Source organism: Channa argus, chromosome 7 (genome assembly GCF_033026475.1).
Source record: "Channa argus isolate prfri chromosome 7, Channa argus male v1.0, whole genome shotgun sequence".
NCBI lineage: Eukaryota > Metazoa > Chordata > Actinopteri > Anabantiformes > Channidae > Channa > Channa argus.
The window spans coordinates 6,951,233-6,961,149 of NC_090203.1; the positions used below are offsets into that span (position 1 = coordinate 6,951,233).

A 9,917-nucleotide genomic window follows, 5' to 3' on the forward strand; every position below is an offset into this window, starting at 1 on the left:
GAAGAAAAACTCCCTTTAACGGAAGAAACCTCCAGCAGAACCAGGCTCAGGGTGGGCGACCATCTTCCTTGACCGGTTGGGGTGAGTGGAAAGTGAAGAGAGAAAAGAAAAAGAGCAACAAAAGCAACAACAGAACATCTGGCAGGTTGGTAGGAGTAACACTCCAGTTAGCCGTGCATAAGTAGTAAATGCTTTAATAACATATTTGAAAACCATGTCCTTTTTTGATGACAATATTATAAATGTATAAGCGGGGCAACAAACTAGCGAGGTAACTAGTAACACTGGCCCAAGATATTTATTTTATTTTTGCAAAAAATGGCAGCGCTAAGCCTGTAAGTTGTTTTAGATAAAAGCGTTTACCAAATTATTAAATGTAAAAACTGACTTATACATGATTCGGCAATCTGCTTTTCACATCAACTAAGCTGCTGTTATAAGGATGAAATAATGATGAGGCTATGACTGCAATGGTACATTAAATAATTTATTTTTTCCCATTTCTGTTTTGCTTCAGACTAACAGTTGGTTATAGGACAAAATATTGTTCATATGTTACAATTCACTAACCCTGAGGTAAACATCTGACAAAGCCACCATTCATGGGAATGGTGAGACTGCCTAAGTTGTCAGCATCTGGAATTTGGTCTTGATATTTTAATGCTTTTATTTTATCAGTGATTTAGGACCAGTAGCTGAACACTGGAAAACACAGCTTCAAAGCCGGGCACACCTGCAGAAAAGGACAGAGAAAGGGAGACAGAGAAGGAGAAAGACAACTACGGGAGAAAGTGTAATATAGTTAATGTCATACAGTGGTGACAAATGTAGGGTGAGAGGAGAGAGAGACAAGAGGTCCCCCAGCAGTCTAAGCCTATAGCAGCATAACTATAACTAACTATATGCTTTATTAAAGAGGAAGGTTTTAAGCCTAGACATAGAAGTAGAGAGGGTGTCTGCTTGCAGTAGTACTGGAGTCCAGACTTATGCCATCTAGAGTAACAATATGGTTTGACATCAAATCTCTGAGATTTTTGGGCCCAAATACTATGACTTCAGTTTTGTCTGAGTTTAAAATTAAAAAATTGTGGGACATCTTGTAGGCATGCTTGAAGCTTGATTAACAGATTTTTTTTCATCTGGTTCCATAGCTAGATATAGCTGGGTATCATCAGCATAGCAATGGATTGTTTTCTAATTAGGGGTTAGGGGTTCAGTGTCTTGCCCAGGGACACTTCAACATATATAGCCACGGCCGGGGATCAAACCACTCACCCTGTGGTCCATGGACAACTACCTTTACCAACTGAGCTACAGCCGCCCCTGTTGCCTAAAGGAGACCTATGTAAAGTAAAAAGTATTGGTCCTAACACAGAGACTTGTGAACCTCCATAGCTAACCTTTGTGCGCATGGGGGATTCATCATTAACATGAACAAATTGGAATCTATCTGATAGATAAGATTTAAACTGACCTAGTGCAGTTCCTTTAATCCCAATTTCATGTTCTAGTCTCTGTAATAAAATGTTGTGATCAATGGTATCAAATGCAGCACTAAGATCTAACAGAACAAGTATAGAGATGAGTCCATTATCTGAGGCCATGAGAAGATCGTTGGTGACTTTTACCAGTGCTGTTTCTGTACTATGATGAACTCTAAATCCTGACTGAAAGTCTTCATACAAATTATTTCTGTACAGGTGGTTGCATAGTTGTTTTGCAACTACGTTTTCAAGGATTTTAGAAGTAAAGGGGAGATTAGATATTGGTCTGTAATGGACTAACTCAACTGGGTCAAGACAGGGTTTTATAAGTAGTGGTTTATTTACAGCTACCTTATAGGCCTGTGGTACATAGCCTGTTCATAAAGATAGATTGACGATATCTAATACGAACGTATCTATTAAGGGCAAAGCTTCCTATTGCAGTTTTGTTGGAATAGGGTCTAGCAGGCAGGTTGTTGGTTTAGCTGAGGTAATTGAAGTTAGCTCAGCGAGATCTATGGGTAAAAAGCAGACTAACAGGGATTGGGGCCTTATTGATGATTCTAGCAATGTTGAACATGAAGATTTATCTTTAAAATTTGGCGGGAGGATCGGGTGAATTCTTTCTCTAATAGCTACAATTTTATTCATAAAGAAAGTCATGAAGTAATTGCTGCTCAGAGTTAAGGGAATAGTAGGCTCAACAGAACTATGGCTCTTAGTCAGCCTGGCTACAGGTCTGAACAGAAACCGGGGGTTGTTCTTGTTTTTTTTATTAATGATGAATAATATGGTGTTCTGGCATCACGGAGAGCTTTTTTGTGCATTTTTAAACTGTTTTTCCAGGCTAAATGAGATTCTTCTGAATTTCTGGAACGCCACTTCCTATCTTGGAACCTGGAACAACTATAACAATAAAATGTTGCATAGACTTCAAGAAAAAAATAATAATCCACTAACATATACAGCTTGTAAGTGAAAGTACCCTGAATAAAGGAGAAAAAACTGTTGCATGTTAATAATGTGGTGATGAAATTATATATTGTCAAATATTATAATACATAGGGGATATTTATCTGCATCTGAGTTGTACTTACAATGGCACATTTGTATTTTTGATTCATTTCGTTTCTATTGTGCACTTAAAATTTTGAGTATCTCCCCCACCACTGACGACTATTATGTTATCATTATGTAAATTTTAACGTCATTTTCGAATTCAACCAAGATGAACGAGGGCCCACTGCTGCAGCGCCACCTGCTGGACAGGTCGATACGTTTTTTTCCTTTCTTTTTGTTTAGCCGCCTCCTGCCTCTTTAAAAAATGGGTGGTGCCTGGAGCCACGTGACATGTCGACAGCCAATGGCAAACGTCGAAACCCAAAACTGGTTCAAACCGGTTTCGTTCTTATATTTCAGTCTATAAACTACAAAAACATTCGTTTGCATTATACATTCGCCATTTTACAGACCGAGTAGACGGTTGTCGTCTGTTATCTCTCCGAAAAAAAAGCCAGTTTTTACGGTTATAATTTTTGTGAAATTTCTGTTCATTTGCAAGTAGCAACATGGCCAAAACGAAGGTAAGGATTTTCCTTTAATTTTACTTTAACTCCGCGCATTTAGTTTGAGCAAACTCGAGGTTAACGATAGGCTGTGTTTTATATTTGTGCATCAGAGGAACGTCATCATCCCTAACAAACGTTACAGCAATGGCGGTCTGACAGAGAAAACCTGTGCGGGCATCCTCCCATTCGTCGAAAAGAAAAAAAATTCTATCCCTTCTAGTAATATAACATATCTGTCCCAAACACTTAAACAACGACTTAAAGCTTACATAATAATTTAGCGTCCTGCGTCAAAGCGCTCCCTAGTGCAGCGTTGACATTGCGCTGTGCAAGCTTTCTGGCACGGTCTGTGTTTTCTCTCCTTGGCTGCCGTTTGCGGGGGAAATGTTGACAGGTTAGACGCACGGACAAACTTTAAATACACACTATAAATAATTTGGCCGCCGCGTCAAAACGCTTAAACGAGTTCTTAATAAATGTAGCTATTATTGCACGGGCAGTCAAAATATGTTTTAAACACAACATCCCAAAAATTAAGGAAGGAGTGGGGGAGGGGATGTGGCTTTTTTTCACTGTTTTGAATAAGAAAAGTCGATGCATGTTGATTCTAAACCGGTTCAATAATTCGTCAGCCAGTTGGAATTTAAACAGCAGTTAAATATCAAACTAGGCGGGCATTTATTTGCATTCATGCTTATTGATTATGCAAATGCAGCCACATTGAATGTGTTTTATATCTCGACGAGTAACTTAACGTTATATTCTATTATCAGGGTTGTTTTTGCGTTTAGTTGGATGTTTAAGATGACTCTGCAGCAAGATGTAGCATTTAAGAAAGGGGGAAAAAAATCACCAATTTAACGTATCAAATCCAATATTAATCAATGCAAAATGGTTTCTTAATGAAATCTCAGCGTAAACGTGATTTTGTTTGTATGCAATCTCTGACGGCTTCAGTTTAGGTGCCTTTTATAGTTTGAGGATAGCGAGAGATTAGTAAAGTAGTAATCTTATCCGTTTCCCAACAGCTGTCTGTCGGCGCGCAATGATACAAAACAAAGGAAGCTGTCAAGGCGCCAAAGCGGTGTCATGGTGACAGCTCCGTCCAAATTTGAATTCAAATAAGCGCGGGAAGCTCAGTGTGAAGTTCAGAATAGGCAATTTTGAAATTGCCTATAGGGTCTTTTATGGTCAACTTTGTGCCTAAAGGAATATCGAAACAATCTTGATATAAATTATTTTAAAACTTTACAGAAATGTTTTTGGTTGTTGTGTGGTGGTATTCTACTTTAAGCATTGTTTCTCTCTCTTTTTTCAGCAATTGGTACCCCCCGAGGTTAGTAACAAATAATTAAGATTATTGCCACAATATTGTATAATTGTGTTTGCTCACTAAGAGATGTTTCAAATTTTTAGTACTCTAATTCTACTCTAATTTTGACAGGGCAAGCAACTCAAGCCTCAATTTAGGCCTCTAAATTATTGGACAATTATTTTGTAATAATTATAATTATTACTCAAGTTTTATTTTCTCTCTCCTCTATAGCAAAGACGAACTTCCCCTCGGCTGGCCCTGGTAAGTCCCCTTAAACGATTTAGTAATCAGTTAGTTGTATTTTTTTTTAAAAAGTCTTTTGTATGCTTATATTATATTTGTAACATGACTCAGTAATTAAATCTATTATCAATCTTTGTGGTTACAGTTGAAAGCAAGGAATAATATTCTCAGTGCTAGCAATTATATTTTTTAAATTGAAGCCAATTGTCTCCTACTGTTGTGTAGCTTGATGTTTTATATTTATATAACTTGAAATGTCATTTTTGTTTTGCAGAAGCCTAAACCTGCACCAGTGGAGGCTAAGAAAAAAGCTGCTGCAAAAGTATGAAACTGATTGATATAGACCTCCACAGAATTGACAATGACTTATTATTATTCATGGTCTTGAAAGAGAAATAAAATTTGCTTGAGTTGGGCTGCTGGGTTTCATGTTTTGGTTGTTTTGATGATGTTTATTAAATCTAAGCATGTGAAAATAAACTAAGCTATTGTCATGTTACTTTATAGAAGGCACCCAAAGCAAAGAAGGCCAAACCAGCTGAGAATGGCAACACCAAGGCTGAGGTTTGTATCTTTTAGAAGGAAAAGCTTCCAGTACAACTCAAACACAACACAGTATTGCTTAATAAAACCAATATACATTAGAATAAAAAAAAGTTTGCATCCCCTTATGTTCAAATGTGGAAAAAAATAATTTTATTTATTTAAATCATAGTACAAATACTAGTACAACAAATGTTCCTGATCATAAGTAACAAATGGTCCCTCTAAAGCCTCTACACAATAAGACTCTTCTAAGAAGTGTAAGACCAAGACGAGGTAAAAAGAGCTATATAAGAATCCATGACAATTAGCAAGGGACCTGACAAAGTCTTAGAGGAATATAAAATAAAATTCCACATCTCCCCAATCAAGCTTTGTCTGGTTTGTTTGGCAGAGCGAATGCAGGAAGCCACTACTTCTAAACATAAGACAGCATTGTTGGAGTATGCTAAAGAAAACGTGAACAAAGTTCGCTTTGGAACAAGATTATGTGGTTTGGTCACAATTTTCAGTTATGTGCGGTAGGACAATAAACTCCGCCTATGCATAGAGTAACACCATTCCTGCATTCACATATGGGGAGGCTGGCTGATGATTAGGGGTGTATGGCTGCATTGGGCCCTGGATCTCTACAGAACGTGCAGAATAAGAATAAATCCATCCCAATATCAGGTTTTTTAAAGAAAGGTCTTCCACCATCAGTCAAATAGCTAAAATAAAAAGTCAGTTGTTCCTTCAACAACACAGTCCAAAACACAAGGTAAAGCTCAGGAATTGTTGAAAAAGCGTAGGGTGAAACCCTTATCATGGTCTACCCAGAATAAAAATTGAAAACCTGTGGATACATTTGTAAAAGGCTGCGTATGGGAGATAACCAAGCAATCTGGTAGACTTGGACAAATCAGATGGTACCCAGAGAAAATTTCATCACTTTTATTATTTTTACTATAGTTTTTATGCACTAAAACATTATTTCTGTTAAAAAGATACAGTTGTACTAGCTTAATGTCAAATAAATGTTATATTGATGGGGGGAAAAACGTATTCCCTTTTGGTGGAAGTTAATTTACTTTCACTCTGCCTAAAATGCAACGCATGTAACATAGCTTTCTTGTTTTCTGTACCCAGGAGCCAAAGGCTGAAGCCGCCGAAGCCAAATGAATAATGGTTGATGTGCTCACTCTGTGTACTTGGTGATTGTACAGTTTTAAATAAGTATTTTTTACCAAGTTTTATATTACAAATGTCATTTATAGGTTTGTTTTGGGCTTGCACTTGATGTAACAACTTTGTTTTCACATTCATATCCGTTTTATATCCATTTTAAAAATATTACCGTCCATATCATGTAGCCGTGGCATTTTAGTGTCTAATTCTTTTTTTTATTGTATACTGCTGAGTAATACATATTTTTCAAAAGGTGGATTATAAATCTAATTCTAAACATTATAAAGGCAGCTAAGGATTATTGTTAAAATAAAATTTTGCCTTTTGTCTCCTGTATTTTAATGTTAAACTAATAAGAGTAATTTTAAATCACTGTCAACATGTAAAAATGCCACAGCAAAAGAAATTCTGTTATTGGGTCAAAAGGTTAATACATCCCAAAAAGGGTATGATGTGAATCAGGTCATCTGATTAAAAGTTCTGTTAAGTTATGTTTCTGTTGGGGGAAAGGACTCTTTTCTGACTTCCGTGGGTAATCTAAATGTTCTTGAATAAAAAAAAAATCAAAATGTCTTCTTGCCTCCGCTTTGATGTGAAATAAGAGCAAAAGTAGCAGAAGCTTTGAACCTAATACTGTAACTAGGTTTTAGTCTAATGTGTTGTGTTACTGTTTCTCAGTGCTTGAAAATGATTAAGTACTTAATGCAAAATCAGTCCATGACACATTTACTTTAGCATTTTCAAGTACTTCAGCAGATTAAGCAACATTTTAATGTTAACAAATACGCCACAATCTCCTGATCACCTGCTTAGGAATAAAAAACACATTTTATCCAGAAAAATAACCAAAAGTACTTTGTCAAGTGCAATTTTTTTGCAGTGAGTTAGATGTAAAAGATGGCTTTATGAACGTCACAAATATGACCTAGAAAATGCCATCATTTAATACATGAGTGAGAGTAGCTAGTAGGGGTGTGTGGCTATTTAAGCAGCCATTTACCATTTAAGTAAAGCTACATAAGCAAATGTACTCACAGTAGATGCAAGGAATATTGGCGTATTGTGTTTGGTTCAGGTACTGTTCTGCAGTCGCCATATATTTTAGGCTTAAAGATTTTGATTAAAAAAAAAGCTTAACTACATTCTGAGCTAGCGATCTTTGTACATTTTTGGCCATAGCTCACCTTTAGAGGGAAATATTGTACTTTATGACATTTACCTGACTGCTATGACACTTGCCTCATCAGACCAGATTGTTCTTTTCCTCATTGTATGGCAAACTCCAAACAAGCTGAGTGTTGCTGAGATGATCGCTCTCTTTGAAGAACCAAGGCCTTTCTTATCTGTTGGTTCCAAACGGATTCCATTTCACTATTATTGAAGGCACTGTGCTCCTGGAAACAAAGAAAGATTTGAAACTGCTTTCATAGGCTTCTTGTTCTATACAACACCACAACTTTAACATGACATTCTTCAGATAACTGTTTGAACAAAACAGGCTTTTTGTCTCCAGTCAAGTGTCAAGGAGGATGCAGATTGCCACAGCAAAGGGTCTGACTAACGGGAAACATTTTGCCACAACGGTCAATACATTTGAAAAATGAATCAAGTAAAGGTGCTGCTGCTTTAAAACATGCAACACTCTAGAACCAGATGTGCACCTCTGGCAAAACCCTCAGTGTCTTTACTTAGTAGCACCAGCAGAGAGCAGTAGCACATTATAAGTACAAAAAGAACTGCTGGTTCCATACAAAGAACAAGGCAGTTCTTCACTCCATTGATTGTTATACAATGAATACTGAACATTTATTGTACTTGTTTCTCAACTTAGCCGATAACAGAATGATTGTATATACAAGGTTATAAATAGTAATCTCAAAAACACGTCAAACAAGTTTCTCAAAGTATGGCTAAACCCACAAGGAACCGTGTGCCTCCTTTCACTACTACCTTGTTGCTGTCCCCACCATGTAGTCACTTCCTTCGCTCCAGTTACCGTTTCCACATCTGCTCCCTTCAGTAGCCGAGCTGAACTCTTGTAACCAAACCACTGCTATGCATTGTTTCCTTGACAACTGGGTGACAAACTCTAAAGGCAATCATCAAAGCCATATGATGTCATCATATGATGCCATCATCAGTATACCTCCTAATCCAATGAACCTTACAATACAATACACAACCTAAGCAAGAAACAGAGGAAACCCTGGTGGGCTCATATAGGACGGTTTCCTTATGGTTGAGGGTCTAAGGACAGAGTGTGTTGTTGTGGAGCAGATTGTAAAGCCCACTAACGCCTATGTGGTGTTGGTTCCAGTTGGTTGTATAATATTGATCAATTTGTTCATATGCCGATGTGAATAACAATTTCTACAGCCATAATATTGGCCTGACTACATAATGGGTCTGATCACAGTCCAACCATATGCTACACATCGGTCACAAGTTAGTAAAGTGAAGGCATTTATGAATTTTCCAGCTCTGTCGGTCCTTGATGTCAGAAATTGACAAAGCAATCCCACCACATGTGTTGTGATTAAACGAGCTTACACAGCTGTCAGGGCATTTTATTATCTTTTCCCACCAATAAATACTTTACAGATGTTGGTTAATGAGATATTGGAATATAACAATTTAATCCTCCAGAGAAACAAACATAAAATACAGACCCCAGCAGAGGATGTTCATGTTCAAATATTTTGAAATCTGTTTGATTTATTCAGTTCTCTCTGCTTGTGATATCAGTAATACTGGTTCCTCACAGTACCAAAAAACCAAGTTTACCAAATTGTTTTATGGAACTTCATTTAGCACGTGTTACATCTTGATAAGGTAATGCTGCCTACACAAAACACAGCTATGAGGTCAAAGGCTGGTTTATCGTTTGGCTTTTGGAAAAGTTTTACTATTGTTTTCTGTCGGGTACACGATGTCCTCAAGATGCTCCATTTCTTGAAAATGTAACAACTAGGGAACTACAGTTGTTGACGAAGTACAAGTGATAAAGTTGAAAGCTTCAGACCTGCTACAAATGGACATTGTGCAGAAACGGTTTGGCTCATCTGCTTTAGTAATGTCCTAATAAACAGTGAGTCTCAACTCTCCCCAAGTTCAATTACTGAATGATTCTGAGCCCTTTGCAGCTGTCATGGATAAAACGCCCTCTGAATCTGGACTATTGTGCTGTGAATTGCACCGAGTGCATGTTGTGCTGAGGTTATTTATATCAGCTGCATTTTTCAAGGCCATGACTGAACTTTCATTTCATGTGTTATGTTATAAAATGTACAATTTCAGACTGAAAGTTTCCCCTTCTCAATAATACAGCTCAGTTATTGCAATTTTCCCTCTGAAATCTGTTATAGTCTCTTTTTTTATTTTATTTGGACAAACTTTCCAAATGCACTTTTTGATTCTCATGTATTTATCATGAATTCACACAGACATTTTTCCTAACTTTGGAAATTAATGTTTATTTTTATGAATCACACCAAAAAAACAAATGTAATATTGTTATGAAAAAATAAATGTAAATGATCATCAATGATCACTTGTCAACACACATCACACAGATCAATGTACTGATGTGTGCGTAAA

At 36.9% G+C, this 9,917-nt stretch overlaps 1 long non-coding RNA gene across 1 annotated transcript; it reads left to right on the forward strand.

The window, feature by feature from the left end:
- Window positions 1-2,879: 2,879 nt before the first annotated feature.
- LOC137130730 (uncharacterized) lies at window positions 2,880-6,893 on the forward strand. The gene is made up of 6 exons (XR_010914889.1): window positions 2,880-3,067; window positions 4,371-4,388; window positions 4,599-4,628; window positions 4,885-4,932; window positions 5,118-5,174; window positions 6,282-6,893. It is a non-coding gene; the product is annotated as an uncharacterized lncRNA (long non-coding RNA).
- The last annotated feature ends 3,024 nt before the right edge of the window (window positions 6,894-9,917 follow it).